Source organism: Eubalaena glacialis, chromosome 7 (assembly GCF_028564815.1).
Source record: "Eubalaena glacialis isolate mEubGla1 chromosome 7, mEubGla1.1.hap2.+ XY, whole genome shotgun sequence".
Lineage (NCBI taxonomy): Eukaryota > Metazoa > Chordata > Mammalia > Artiodactyla > Balaenidae > Eubalaena > Eubalaena glacialis.
The window spans coordinates 84,123,977-84,139,946 of NC_083722.1; the positions used below are offsets into that span (position 1 = coordinate 84,123,977).

At 39.5% G+C, this 15,970-nt stretch overlaps 1 protein-coding gene across 16 annotated transcripts in view; it reads right to left on the minus strand.

The window, feature by feature from the left end:
* The window catches only part of FHIT (fragile histidine triad diadenosine triphosphatase), a 1,499,836-nt gene that overhangs the window by 1,093,996 nt on the left and 389,870 nt on the right, over positions 1-15,970 (minus strand). Inside the window, exon 1 of one of the 16 annotated variants that reach the window (XM_061195474.1) lies at positions 15,572-15,639. The exons of the other annotated variants lie outside the window; for them this stretch is intronic. The gene's annotated coding sequence lies outside the window, so the exon portion shown is untranslated. Of the gene's footprint in view, positions 1-15,571; positions 15,640-15,970 lie in introns of those variants that run through there. 16 annotated transcript variants of the gene reach the window in all.

Genomic DNA, 15,970 nt, shown 5'->3' on the forward strand with positions numbered 1-15,970 from the left:
AGCTCAGTCTTCCTTGAGGAAAGAAATCCTCAGAGCCCGATGGCCTTGAAAGAAATGTCAAACTTTTTTAAAACAGAAAAAGAACATATAAAAGTTTCCCATTGAAAATGAAGACGTGAACTAGAATATTAAAAGACAGGGAGTAAGGAGACAAAAATCATGGCGTTTAGGCCAATGTACTTCAAAATGGGAAGAAAACTGTTTGCATTCCCTTGCCATTAAAGATAATTTTCTTTTAATTCCCATTTCTTTTATGGTGTATCTGTTGTTTTCTGTTTTGTCTCTATGGCTGCTATTCTACAATAAGTTAACTTTATGAGTATAAACTAGAATCTGCATATGTTCCAGCTCCATACTTTTTGATGAACTTGACAATTTAAATGGATTAAACCATTTAATGGTTTAATCAGAGGCGAAAAATTATTCCCACAAAGTTCCTAACTTGTGAGAAAATATCCTTTCTGGAAATACTTTCCATTCTGGGTAAGTACTGAGATTCCTTCCTACCTGTAGGCTTGTTAGTTAAATTTCAAAGGTTGTTATGTCAAGGGAGAACAACACAAACCAACCTGGGAATCTGCTTTTCTGAACTATGCAGATTGGCCATACTGATTTAGAATTGACTTATATGCTTCCCTCCAAGCTCTACACAGATTTTTATTTCCGCCATATCATTCTTGATATCTTTTTCTACACTGCCTTGAAGACTTTCTCATACAGTTAGGCAACAAACTATATCTCAATTATGCAAAAATAATCAGGGAGACTGGCGTTTTTTTGTAGAAAACATATGGCCTATCAGAAGTGACGGCCTGAATTTCTGCCCATATTATGACATGACTTTACTGAGGGCATCATCTCATACATGCAATATACAATATTGTGTCTAATAGATTTGTGTAAAATGCCTAAAACTACGAAAACACAATTCCATAAGTTAGGATTGCCTTATCATGCAGCACTATCCTTGACAATAAAAGAACAAATGAAAAGTCCACTACCTTCATTGCAACAGTGTGTTACTGATTTTGACTTTAGATGTTACTGATCTTTACTTTACCCTCCTATGTCTTGGGTCACTATTTTATCTAGAGAACCCGAAACCCATTTATTCATCCATACCTACCATATGGAACCTTAGACTTTCTTAATGACCCAACAGATTTTTGGATGCTTAACTCTCCTTTTTTTTAAGTTGTCTTGTTTAGAATAAATGAAAGTTAAGACTGTGGCAGTAAAGGACAAGTTGTCAATCTATTAAATAAATTCCTGTTGAAAAGTAAGTGCCTGCCTTGTGTATTAACATAATTTATTAGAACAATTAGAACACATCCTTGTTGTCTTTTAATTAGATTATTCCTTGTTCTGGTAATTACACCAGACAAGGGAGAATAATAGTTTTAGGATTCTAAGATGTAGACTATGAGGAAAGAGAATGATCAATAATGCTAATTTACTGGAACACTTAAATTCCCAGAAAGAGATCTTTTATCATGAGCAATCCTTTGTATAATCAGCATTATTTCTCAATGTCTATCCTCATCTTTCCCACAGTTGAAAAGTAAAGAGGCTGGATAAATAACAGACATTTATTCCACTACTGGAAATCTGGTCAGGCTGGGCCACCTCTGGCCACTAGTGGCTCAGACATTGCTTCACTATCTCACAAAATGCCAACAAATAACCACAGAGGAAAGATTTAAGATTCCATGCAGAGCAGCACAGCCAGGAGTCTGAATATCTAACAGGGAGAAGACAAGATTTTTAAGTTCTGATCCAGGTGAAGAATCATAAACTTTCTCAATTTAAAAACAAATTCAAATAGATAAAAATTTCTTATAAATGAGAAGACTACTGAATATTAAAAAAAAAACAAAACTGGTGATATTTCTATACATGAAGAAAATATCTGCAGAAATTAATGGGGACACCATATGACAGGGTAGACATCTGGCTTTCAGGCGTGGGTGGAGGCCTTTAGATGTTAGTTGAATTTTTCCCTCTCTTTTTGTGTTTTAGAGACTGTAAGGAATTGAAAGACTCCAAGGCCTCTTCCACGCCCTATGCAACCATCACCAAGCTGCTAGGAAATCCTACAGAGCAGCTCCCAGGACTTCCAGGATCCAGAATCTTTAAAAATGTCATGAGTTGGCATATCCTGTCCTCAAGATAACCCTACAGTTGAGTGGAATGATGCTGAAATACAGTGTTGACACCAGTGAATCTGGAGTTCTCTGTAATAATGGGTAACACAAATGTCCGACCAGTAGCCCGGATTACAGGAATCTCAACCCCACTGTTGACCGAGTCTGCCTTAGTCATTGCAAAGTCGTAATGAGACCATGTCTAGACAGTATTGATCTCCCACCAGAAAAAAAATAATTCAGAGTGTGACTTCTTTTCAAGCTTAGTCCAAATGACACCCAAATCAGGATCATTCATTCACACATTGCCAACACATTCCCTAACCAAGACATTTTATCAACTAGGCAGCCAAGGACACATATAGGCTTCTTTTCAAAGTATATATGAAATTTCTGATATTCAAATAGCAAGTAAGAAAGTTACTTAAGCCTTTGGATTAATCTCCAAAATTTACAAGCAGCTCATGCAGCTCAATATCAAAAAAACAAACAACCCAATCCAAAAATGGGCAGAAGACCTAAATAGACATTTCTCCAAAGAAGATATACAGATTGCCAACAAACACGTGAAAGGACGCTCAACATCACTAATCATTAGAGAAATGCAAATCAAAACTACAATGAGGTATCATCTCACAGCACTCAGAATGGCCATCATCAAAAAATCTACAAACAATAAATGCTGGAGAGGGTGTGGAGAAAAGGGAACCCTCTTGCACTGTTGGTGGGAATGTAAATTGATACAGCTACTATGGAGAACAGTATGGAGGTTCCTTAAAAAACTAAAAATAGAACTACCATATGACCCAGCAACCCCACTACTGGGCATATACCCTGAGAAAACCATAATTCAAAAAGAGTCATGTACCACAATGTTCATTGCAGCACTATTTACAATAGCCAGGACATGGAAGTAACCTACGTGTCCATCGACAGAAGAATGGATAAAGAAGATGTGGCACATATACACAATGGAATATTACTCAGCCATAAAAAGAAACGAAATTGAGTTATTTGTAGTGAGGTGGATAGACCTAGAGTGTGTCATACAGAGTGAAGTAAGTCAGAAAGAGAAAAACAAATACCGTATGCTAACACATATATATGGAATCTAAAAAAAAATCGTTCTGATGAACCTAGGGGCAGGACAGAAATAAAAGGCACAAACGTAGAGAATGGACTTGAGGACACAGGGAGGGGGAAGGGTAAGCTGGGACGAAGTGAGAGAGTAACATTGAGATATACACACTACCAAATGTAAAACAGATAGCTAGTGGGAAGCAGCCACATAGCACAGGGAGATCAGCTCGGTGGTTTGTGACCACGTAGAGGGGTGGGATGGGAGGGTGAGAGGGAGACACAAGAGGGAGGAGATATGAAGATATATGTTTATGTACAGCTGATTCACTTTGTTATAAAGCAGAAACTAACACACCATTGTAAAGCAATTATACTCCAATAAAGATGTTAAAAAAAACAAGTTACTTAAGCCTTTTAAAAAATGAAAGTTCACGTAAACTGAAATAAAAACTCAAATTAATGTAGGCAAAATATCTAAAGGAGAAATCATTAGCTTAAGCCATTTGAAAGATTTGCCACAGAGTCTGGTAGTTTTGGAGCAGAGAAGAATCCCTATAACCCTGCTTGCTATGCATTCTAGCTGGGAAGACATAGTTTTCCATAGAAACACCTCTTTAAATTGTCAGGGATGTTACTAAAAATTTAGGATTCCCCACTACTCTGATCTCCAGACTGGTCAGATCTATGAAGCAAAATATTACCCTAGAGCAGTGGTCCCCAACCTTTTTAGCACCAGGGACCGGTTTCATGGAAGACAGTTTTTCCACGGACCGGGGCCGAAGGCGGGGGGTGGATGGTTTCGGGATGATTCAAGCGCATTACATTTATTGTGCACTTCATTTCTATTATTATTATTACGTTGTAATATATAAAGAAATAATTATACAACTCACCCTAATGCAGAATCAGTGGGAGCCCTGAGCTTGTTCTCCTGCAACTAGACGGTCCCATCTGGGGGTGATGTGAGACAGTGACACCGACGTGTGTTGCTTATGTCCAGTCTACTCCGTAATCTCATTTTGGTTGCTGTCACTGCAGAAAACCCTGCTTCAGAAAGATAGGATGTTGGAAATGGAAGCAGGCTTTTCAGTGCTTCTGTGGCAATCTCAGGATATTCCGCCTTGACTTTAATCCAGAATGTACGGAGATTTGAAGTTGTCTCAAACATACTTTTAAGGCCACCGTCATTTGCGGTCTCAAGCAGCTGATCCTCTTCTAGCACGGACAAAGTCGATTCACCTGGCTTATTCACAAATGGGTCGCGGATCCATGCCTTCCCAGTTCGGGGGTCTTTTGTGGTTGGGAAGTAATGCTCAAACTCTTTTGAAAGCTGAGATAGCTGATCAAGCACCAGCTGGGAGAAAGAAGGTCCTGGCTCAGTCTCTTTCAATATCTCTATTAATGTTTGAAACATGTCAAAAATCCCAGTGTTCACTCATTACCCCTATAATTCCAGTTTGGCCTTGAATGCAGCCACTTTATCTGCCCACTTGAACACAGTTGTCGTTCTCCCCTGAAGTGACATATTGAGTTCTCTGAGCCGGTTGAATATGTCACACAAGTAAGCAAGTTTTGTGACCCATTCTGTGTCACTGAAATGTGCTGCCAGTGGTGACTGTTTTTCTAAAAGAAATCTCTGGAGCGGCTCTCGTAACTCAAAAACTCTGGGCAGTGATCTACCTTGAGAAAGCCATCTCACTTCTGTGTATAAGAGAAGACGTGTGTGCTCTGCATCCATCTCCTCACAGAGCTGCACGAACAGATGTGAGTTAAGGGCACGTACTTTAATGTGGTTGATAATTTTAACCACATCCTGCAAAACGTTGTTAAGTTCAGGTGACAGTTTTCAGCTAGCCAGCATTTCTCTATGGATGACACAGCACGTAGACTCACATTCAGAAGCGACATCTCTGACCCAAGTAGTGAACAGAAAGCCATCCAGTCATGGCAGCCGCTCCATCCGTGCATATACCGACACAAAGTGACCAATTCAGTTTTCCTGATATGTAATCATTCAAAGACTTCAAGAGTTCTGCAGCTGTGATGCTGGTTGGCAACAAAAGTGCACATAACATATCCTCATGCACATCCTCCTGAAAAATATATCGCACAAAAACAAGCATTGTTGCCTTGTTGTCAACACTAGTCGACTCGTCAACCTGGATTGCGTACCACGGTGACTCATTAATCCTCTCTAACAATTGTGCTTCATTATCCTCTGCTATTTCATCAATTCATCTAGTTATGGTGCTAGCCAAAAGAGGAACACGTGCCACCTTTTGAACTGCAGCCTCTCCTTAAAGTTCACGGCAAATGTCCTTAGCAGCAGGCAGGATCAACTCTTCGCCAATAGTAAAGGGTTTCTTAGCTTTAGCAATGCAGTTAGCCACTAAGAATGACACTCTCAGTGCAGACACATTTGATGAAGCGGTGGCCTTCAATAATTGCTTCTCTTCTTCGTGTTCATGTTTTTCTTTTGAAAAACTCCAAAGGCTTGTCTCTTAATGCAGGGTGCTTGGTCTCCATATGGCGAAGCAGTTTTGAAGGTTTCATGGCTTCGTTGGATAGCCGGTCGCCACATATTATACAAAGCGGGCTTGGAGAATGTGAAGCACCTGTTGCAAATGAACTTATAATTTAAGTAGGACTCTTGGTATATTCTTTTAAATGCAGCTTTCTTTTTGTTGGCAGTCTTAGAGTCTTCTGCTGTCTCATCATTGGGTCTTTCCCCCTTTTCAAAGAAGCTCTCCAGCGACGTTTGTTTTTTACTCATTTTGGCTAGGGTTAGCTTGTGGGCTTACCGAAACTGTGACTGAGACAAGTGCACAGTGTGGGAAAGAGGTGCAGATGGGAAGTGGTAAATAAAATGGGAGGGACACATGGGCTAAAATAAGTGTCAGATTCTGACTTAAAGCCTGCCACCAGATGTAGCTGTACAATTGAAGTATATCAACTCACTTGCCACTCTAAAGCCTGCCACCAGATGCAGCTTAATTGTCACTTGCCACTCACTGATAGGGTTTTTTTTTAAATTAATTTATTTATTAATTATTATTATTATTAATTTTTGGCTGTGTTGGGTCTTCGTTTCTGTGCGAGGTCTTCCTCTAGTTGCGGCAAGTGGGGGCCACTCTTCATTGCGGTGCGCGGGCCTCTCACTATCGTGGCCTCTCTTGTTGCGGAGCACAGGCTCCAGATGCACAGGCTCAGTAGTTGTGGCTCACGGGCCCAGCTGCTCCGCGGCATGTGGGATCTTCCCAGACCAGGGCTCGAACCCGTGTTCCCTGCACTGGCAGGCAGACTCTCAACCACTGCGCCACCAGGGAAGCCCACTGATAGGGTTTTGATGTGAGTCTGCAAGCAACTGATTTATTGTGGTCTCTGCAGTCAAACCTCTCTGCTAATGATAATCTGTATTTGCAGCCGCTCCCCAGCACTAGCATCACTGCCTCAGCTCCACCTCAGATCATCAGGCCTTAGATTCTCATAAGGAGCGCGCAACCCAGATCCCTCGCATGCGCAGTTCGCAGTAGGATTCGCACTCCCACGAGAATCTAATGCCGAAGTTGATCTGACGGGAGGCGGGGCTCAGGCGGTAATGCAAGGGATGGTGAGCGGCTGTAAATACAGAGGAAGCTTTGCTCGCTAACCCGCAGCTCACCTCCTGCTGTGTGGCCCAATTCCTAACAGGCCACAGACGGGTACCATGGCCCAGGGTTTGGGGATCCCTGCCCTAGAGGCACCAAAGATTTGCATTTGAGTGCCCTGTGCTCAGGCATTCCAAAGCCAGGCTGAGCATCAGATCTGCCCCCAGAAAGTCAGGAAGGAAGGGAATATGGTTTAAAATACCTGTAGGAATGGAATTAAAAATCTCCCCAGGCAATACAGTGGTAAGCTAAGATTGGAAGCTTTAAGCTGAAAGACGGAACCAGAAAGAATCCCCTCTGACTTGGGGCCTGAAATGAAGCCATGACTCTGAGGTATTCAAGTGGTTCCAGAGGATGGCAAGTCTTACGAGGTAGATTTTTTGCCTCACTGAAGGAAAATTAAACAACCTCCTCATTATGTTGGAGGTATTAAGGTATAAATCTATCTTATAGAAGAATGTTAAAGAAGAAGACAATCCAGAGAGAGACTCCCACCACTATAAATAGTTCCTCACAAATGCCACCTAGAGTCAAAATGATCATTTCTATGTTCCGAACCTAAATAGCCTTGCAAGTCTTGGAAATACTTTGCCCTCTAAAGCAACCAGAAGAAAGTTCCTTCAGTCTACAACTTCTTGTCATGCTGGATTTTGAACCTTTTGAGCATTCACTCCCCAAACTCATATTCACAAGGCTAATATAGTGACACCTGGAAAACTAGAAACCTTATCTATCGATAGCACAGGCTACTTCTCCAAATGGACTTTGTATAATTTCTTGCAAGCTTAGTAAAAATCCTACATTTGTCTGAAATGAAATGAAGGAAAGTCAATCATGAACTTCCTTTTCTCTGTGTTAATTAAAGACACAAGCACACCATGATAAGCAAAAAAGAATGACACAACGTGCTCTGCTCATCCAAGGAAGGTTACAGGACAAGGGTTCTGGGTTAGAAAACACCACTGTGGCATACTTCCAGGACATAAGGTTAATTTATAGGCTACCTCAATCCTAACACGCTGGAGTTAAGGCAAGTATGTATGTATATCTTTCTAGTTATCAAGAGGGAGAGGAAGTGGTAAAAAAAAATAAAGCTTGGATATATATTTAAAAGGTGTCCAGCTTATTTCAAAATAGGGCAAGAGCAATTGTGATTTAATTTTTTTTTTTTTTTGAGTTTTTGGCTGCACCCCGCTGGTATGAGGGATCTTAGTTCCCTGACCAGGGATCGAACCCGCGCCTTCTGCATTGGAAGGCAGAGTCTTAACCACTGTACTGACGGGAAGTCCCAAGAGCAGTTGTGATTTAAGATAACTTTACTGGAGAAACTTAACTCTCTATAAGGAAATATGGATCCTTAGATATGCTACTTAGATATAACACAAAGATATGCTATAGCATATGGTAGAATCTTATTCAACCATTCTGATTTGGCCAAATGTTAAATTAGCCAAATATAAGAGGAGAAATTTCTCTCTATTGAGTAGGCGATTGATTCAAAATATTCATGCACTTAGTAGAAGCATAAGTAATAATTTCCAGCAACAAGAAATAAATCATATATATCCTCAAAATAGAATGAAGGTATTTTGTGCAATCTCGGGAAACAGGTTTTTTGTTTTTGTTTTTTTTTAGGTATTTCATAAAATCATTGACTCCAGGGCAGGAAAAACACTACATACATAAACCAGAGCATTTTTATTCCTATTCCAGAGTTATAAGAGCACAAAGATGAATCCTATTTCTTAAGACTTCCCCAGAACATGATTCAACACATTGTCTATTTTAAAAAACATTTTCTGCCATTTAATGCCATATGATATTTTTTCCCCAATGACTAAGCAAATATGCCTCACTGTTATATAAATCAATTCTTCCTTTCTTAATGCTGCAAGTAAAGACAGAGAGCTAGTACTTGCCATCCTCCCACATGAAAATCACACTTCAGCTTTTTCTTTTCAAATATGATTAATCATATCTGTGACTGTCTCCCAAACTCAGTTAAAATTTTCCTGAATCCTTCAAAATCTACATTTTCTGGATGAATATGAAGAAAAGAAAGTTTTGTCATTTCTCTTTATTTCTGAATTCAGCTTGGTCTTCATTAGTGCTGCATAGCTACCTTATTATTCAATGTCCTCTGTGACCCCCTGATCATTTTTCCCTGAGGGTGCATATTTGCTCACTAACTATATTACAATTTTGTGATCTGCTGGATTTTCTCTGGTATTCTACTCTACAGTTGCCCTAAATTAATGAATTCCATTCTTTTTGGCTTCTACTTCTCCTATTTATTAAATTCACTCTGAAAATGAAGTTTATTTTCAAAGGAATTCATAATTCTTTGAAATTATGGTATTAACAATGAATTTCATAAGCACTGTATTTAATCAAGTTTTTAAATGTACTAAAGACAAATTTTGTTCCAAACCTTATATTCCCCCCAGAAAAGAACTCTATTTTGCTCGGCCTTTTCCTTTACCCACTTTCTAAGAGAAGTTTCTTTTTTCTTTTTTTCATAAATTTATTTATTTACTTTATTTTTGGCTGCGTTGGGTCTTTGTTGCTGCGCGCGGCTTCCTCTAGTTGCAGCGAGTGGGGGCTACTCTTCGTTCCGGTGTGCGGGCTTCTCGTTGCGGTGGCTTCTCTTGTTGCAGAGCATGGGCTCTAGGCGCGCGGGCTTCAGTAATTGTGGCACGTGGGCTCTAGAGCACAGGCTCAGCAGTTGTGGCGCGCGGGCTTAGTTGCTACGCAGCATGTGGGATCTTCCTGGACCAGGGCTCAAACCCGTGTCCCCTGCACTGGCAGGCGGATTCCTAACCAATGCACCACCAGGGAAGTCCCAGAAATTTCATTTTTTATGATGAATTATGTGAATGGTAACAAAAGCAGAACTGGAAGACTGGGATGAAAATAAGGGGGGGGGGGGTCAAAGACTGCAGCCTTAATAGAAATAGTACAGCTATTTGAGAATAAAGGGGTGAAAGAGAGGGAGAACCTAGCTTCTGAGAGTGCAAAGTGAAAGATCACTGGAAAAAAAAGAAGGATGGAAGGGGGTTTTGAGAAGAGTTGCCATGTGCAATGAATAAAATAATTTTTGAAGTTCCTGGAGAGACATGGGTAAAATTTAGAATTATTTTTCAATTATTTCATTTGCTATGCTGTCTTAAGACTGAACCACATGGGACCCCAGCACCTATTTAGGTTATACAAATATCCTCCAATGCTGACATTAATTCATTTATATCTGGACTTTGGTTTCCTTTAAGTGTCATAAACACATACCAGAAACAAATGTGATCAACCTAGAAATGCTCAAGAGCTCTCCGTCAGCTTTAAATGCAGTTCTGTTAGTTAATTCACAGGTCAATGTCTGGGACAACCCCAAGGACTACTTGAGTAATTAATAAATTTATATGAAAACATATTGAAAACAAAGGTATCTATCTGTTAGTGTCAAATACATAAAAGACACACTTTGAGGCAATGGTTGCTATATAGTAATGCAGTTTTAAGCTACTAGCAATGCATCTAAAATAAAAGTATAAGAAGGATATGAAGGAACAACATTATAAGTTATATGATAAGCTTCTTGCATAAAATTTTTAAGAAAGTGATAAACAGTTATGGCTTTACTGCTTTGCTATACAGATCACTCCCCAAAATGTAGACATAACCTCAACTGGAATATGGGGTCTCTACATGCCTTTTTTAGTTAAGTTATATTATTAAAAATCAATACAGCACAACAGTCTACACAGGCATACCTCCGAGATATTGTGGGTCAGGTGCCATTCCACAGCAATAAAGCTAATATTGCAGCAAAACGAGTCACACAAATTCTTTGGTGTCCCAGTGCAAAAAGTTATGTTTACACCATGCTGTAGTATATTAAGTATGCAATAAATAGCAGTATTTCTTTAAAAAACATAATATATATACATTAATTTTAAAATACTTTTTTGCTAAAAAAATGCCAAAACAATATAATAGTAACAGCAAAGATTAGTGATCACAGATCACCATAACAAACATACGAAGTTTGAAATATTGCTAGAATTACCAAAATGTGATAAGAGACACAGAGTGAGCAAATGCTGTTGGGAAAATGGTGCTGATAGACTAGTTTGACACAGAGTTGGCGCAAACCTTCAATTTGTAAACAATTCAATATCTGTGAAGCACAATAAAGCGAAATGCAATAAAACAGGTATACCTGTATTATTCTTAAGAAAGCACATAAAATAAGAGAAGAACCTGGAACTAAATTAAAAGTTTACCACCATTCACACCAATATGTTATATATTTGTAAACTAAACTTGTCACCAATAAAGATGTACCACATAGCATGCGTATGTGTGAAAGAGAATGAGGATTCAGAAATAAATATACATATATAGTAAATGAAAACTCTAAGGCATTCCCAAGGATCTAAATGGCCTATACTCAAATATAGTAGTCATATCATAAGGGAGGGGACTTAAGTTTTAACACCAGAGCCTAAGGCTCTGCTTATAGTCAAACTTTACACTGAAAAATCATTTAAATCATCTGTAGGGTGCAAGTTATATTGCTCTGTGTATTCAAACCTGACAATAAATATTTGAGAGCGAACAAGTGAATTAGGCTAAAAAAGGGAAGTAAGCAAAGAAAAGTCCACCTACAGATATCTGGGTATTCAAACCATCTGTTCTTTAAGGAACTAGCAAATCTTCAGCAATGAATCTTTACCATGTAGGTGATGAAGTATAAACTTGTAAATCTTCCAACAGGGCTTGTTCCACTGTTTTAATATAAAAGTTGCATAACTTTAATACATTAATAGATGCATTTGTCACTGTTAAAAGATTAAACAAGGTGGGACTTCCCTGGTGGCACAGTGGTTCAGAATCCGCCTGCCAATGCAGGGGACACAGGTTCAATCCCTGGTCTGGGAGGATCCCACATGCCATGGAGCAACAAAGCCTGTGTGCCTCAACTACTGAGTCTGCGCTCTAGAGCCCATGAGCCACAACTACTGAGCCCGTGTGCCACAACTACTGAAGCTGCGTGCCTAGAGCCTGTGCTCCACAACAAGAGAAGCCACCACAATGAGAAGCCCGCGCACTGCAACGAAGAGTAGCCCCTGCTCGCCGCAACTAAAGAAACCCCACGTGCAGCAACAAAGACCCAACGCAGCCAAAAATAAATAAATAAATAAATAAATTTTTTAAAAATTGGCTAAAAAAAAAAAGATTAAACAAGGTAATGTATGCAAAACTACTAGACACAGGGACTGACAAAGAGCAGATACTCCATAAAAATGCTGGGTTTTAATCTAAGTCTTATTTCATTCGATGCACAAACACACTGCTCTGTGAAATCTTGTAGAGAAGAACATGGTAGCTGCATTTCTTGCCAAGCCAGTTGGGGCCCCCAGGAACAGCTGTCACTTGCATACTTTAGGCATGGAGGAGACCTTACACTTGCACTGGCTTCTAAGTGAGCACAAGATGAATCCACTGCACACGGGAAGCATTTCTTTATGCCTGGGTCGCATCTCAGTAGATTGGCTCCCTGTGGAATGGGCTTTCCCTTTCCAAAGCTGTAACACAGCACATGAGGCTCAAACCACAGGGCTATCAAACAAGGAGAATTCATTTCTTTTCCAAAAAGGCATTCCTATCAACTCTACCAGGAAAGCACATGAACCCATGAAATCCATTTATTCGTATTTTTAATAATATATCCATCCATGAGTCCCTTTTATCAGCACTTAGTTACAATGGTATGCCACAAATATTTGGAAACTGGAATTATTTTTCCTCCCTTTTTCTTCTCTACCTCCCTTTTTTTGCTTTCTTCCTTCTTTCTTTCCCTGAAATTTCTGCCTATGGTAAAACCACAGCAAGAAGAAAAGTAAAATGGATTTTCCTAGTAGTCGACATTTCTGTGATACACTCATTTTTTTTGGTCCTCATAGGAACTCCCTCCAGGGTGCTCCTTTATGGGAATAAGGTATGCCAAATGAAATAGAGAACTGGAGGCACAATTTTACCCTTGACATGTGAAGAGAGAGTATTTTTCTCCTGGATTTATGGGGTAATGAAACTCAGACACTTTTCTTCTTTTCCTTAGTTTGCACTTCCTACTTATTGCTGCACACCATCATCACCATCATCATAAATTTATAAGAGTGCCCATGGTTGTAGCCTCTCGGTAGCTCCCAAATGATCTAATCCAGACATCATTGTCTTCAGTTCCCCTTTGGCATGAGTCTATTTTCCATTCCTCTTCCTTACTGAAATCTGCTCTCGATTATTTTTCATCAGATGTTACAGCTTTCTTTTCTTTCCCTTAAGTTGAATCTCTTTTATTTCTTCCTCTCATTTCCATGCTCTCCTGGGCCCTAAGCACAGTTCGTCTACATATATAGGGGGTTACATCTCCAAATTTAGAAACTCTGGAGAACTTTACTACCAAACTGCCTTTTCCAAGGTAATTTTTAGCAATATTAACTAAAAGGAGAATTCTAGACTTCTTTGAAGCCACAGCTCCACATTAAGGATCTCAGCTCTAACTTCTATCACCTTGCAAGATGATAACCAGAGTTACAGTACATTCTTTCAACCCAGGCCAAACTCTCTAAAGATGGGCACTCTTCAACCCCCTGATTCCAACTGGGCTTCTTTAGGAAACTGGAGGTCCACAGTTTAGAGTTAGACAGACAGGGGTTCAAATCCAGCCTCTGGCATTTAATTTGGATATAACCTTGAGTGACCATTTAACCCTTCTGAGTTTCAATTTCCTTGACTGAAAAATGAGAACACAAACATCTAACTAATGAGATTGTTGTGAGGATAAAATGAGGTAATCTTTGTAAAATATTGATACACACAATGTCTGACACATGGTAAGCATTCAAACTTGGTAGCTATTATTTTTATTCTTATGAGTTAAAAATGTTGAATAGAATGGATTCCTCTTCATAGAAGATCACAAAGCTGATCTTGGAGGAGACACTAATACATTATTTAATAGGTCCCAGTCCCAAATACCAGCCAGTTCAGTGTTTTCACACTTGGGAAGTCACTAAATATTTTTTAATTGAAATTAAAAATTGAGGACAAACAGAGAATTAGGATTTGGAACCAAAAAAACAGATAACCAGTCATAAATCTGGACATATCATTTAGAGTCTCTATTCTCAGAACACATATCTCTTTTTTAAATATATTTACTACAGTTAACCCTGGAGACTGAATATTTTTATCATCAGTTGCAAAACTGTCTCCTGAAAAAGAAAACTGTGTAATTATACCTAGAACAGACTTCACATGTTAACCTTTGATATAAGGGAAGAACAAAAAGTAGACACTCAGCAAGAGGCTGGGAAGGAGAGGGAGAGAGGAAGAGTAGGTGAGAGGGAAAAAGAAAGAGAGAGAGAGAGAGAGACAATGAGAATGAACGCAAAAGGGTTTGATGAGGATTACTGTTTGGCTTTTAGCCATCCAGTGCAGATAGGATGATCATACCATTTATGATTGCTGTCAATTCTCTCCATGGAAACAGGCTGAACAATTGGACACCCGTTACCTCTCATACAAAGAAAGTAAAATTGTCAATTCCTTACAGGAATTTTGCCTAAATGAAATACATATATTTTAAATTATTATGATTCCAGGAATAAAGCTAAATATCTAAACTCAATGAAATTATCTAACTGGGTCTGATCCAACAGAGTGAGGTTTTTACTCTGGAAGGTGAGTAAAATATTTTAGGGCGTAAGAATGAAAAATTCATTGATTTACCCTGATCTGTAGAAAGAGCAGTCTGATCTACTTTTGAATCAAAACAGACCTGCTTTTAAATGCTATTTCTGCCACCTGCTTGTTGGGCAAGTTACTTATCCTTTATGTGTCTGATTTCCTTGTACCTAAAATAGCTAGATAAGAAAGCATCTGCAAGCGGTGGGGACTAGGCCTGCCACTCTTTCTCTCTCTCCCTACACCCCCACGTCCCTCAAAGGAGCAAGTCCTAAGCCAACTGGCCAAATTCAAGCATACTGAGTCTTACTAATTAAGGGCAAGGTCGCTACACAACACTTACTCTAAGTTGGTAAAAGTCTGATTCCTCAAGGAAGGGTAACCATTTCCTTCTTTCTGTCCTGCCTTCTTTCCAACTTTAGGCAATAGCATCCATGAGCCAAAGTGATGTCCAGAGCACCAGGTCTTGCCTGCAACACTTTCATTCTTCCCCACTCCCTCCCACTGTCCCCCAGTCAGAATTCTTAAGCATGCTGTTCATTTGAGGGGACTATTTAGGAGAAAGTGGGAGAAAGTCCCACTTAAGACTCCTTCTACATCAGCCTACCTTTATCAGTGCTCTACACTGGAAGGTCTTGGGCACTGGCCCAACTAATAACAAAGTGGCACTTTGTAACCATTTCCATGTTAGGGCCTTTGCATTCGCTCTTCCCTCTCTCTGGAAAGTTCTGCATCTTTAAATCATGGATCTAAATTTACATCATTCAGGTCTCAGTTCAAATGTTATTTCTTCAGAGAGGCCTTCCCTGACCACCCAATCTAAAGTAGCATCCTCACCACCACCAAGTCACTCTGCTATATTAATCTTCTGTATTGTTAATAGTTCTCGTCACATTTCATTACTTTCTTCATTTATTTGTTTGCTGCCCTTCCATCCCTCCTTCCCAAACATACCTATTAGAAGGTTGGTCCAAGAGAGCATGGATCCTGTCTGTCTTGTTTATCACTGGTTTATCCAGAGTCGGATGCCTATCAAATGGGTAGGTGCACAATAAATTACAGCTATCATTACCCTTTCCTCTCAGGCTTGCTCCTGCCACCTCCTATGCCCAGCCAAGTCCAGTGAAATCTTTTGAAAGCTCTCCTCCTCAGCTGACCCAGGATATCAGCAGGTATACTATGGGCTCTCTAAATTTTAGACTAAGTATCTCTATCTTATAAATTTCTTTCTTCTAATCAGAATTTATATAACCTACTCTTTATTTGAATAGTATCTTATTCCATTTACCTTATTTGTACTTTTTAATAAACCCCAGCACAAAGGGCAAAGCTTAGTGAATGTCCCAGCAAACC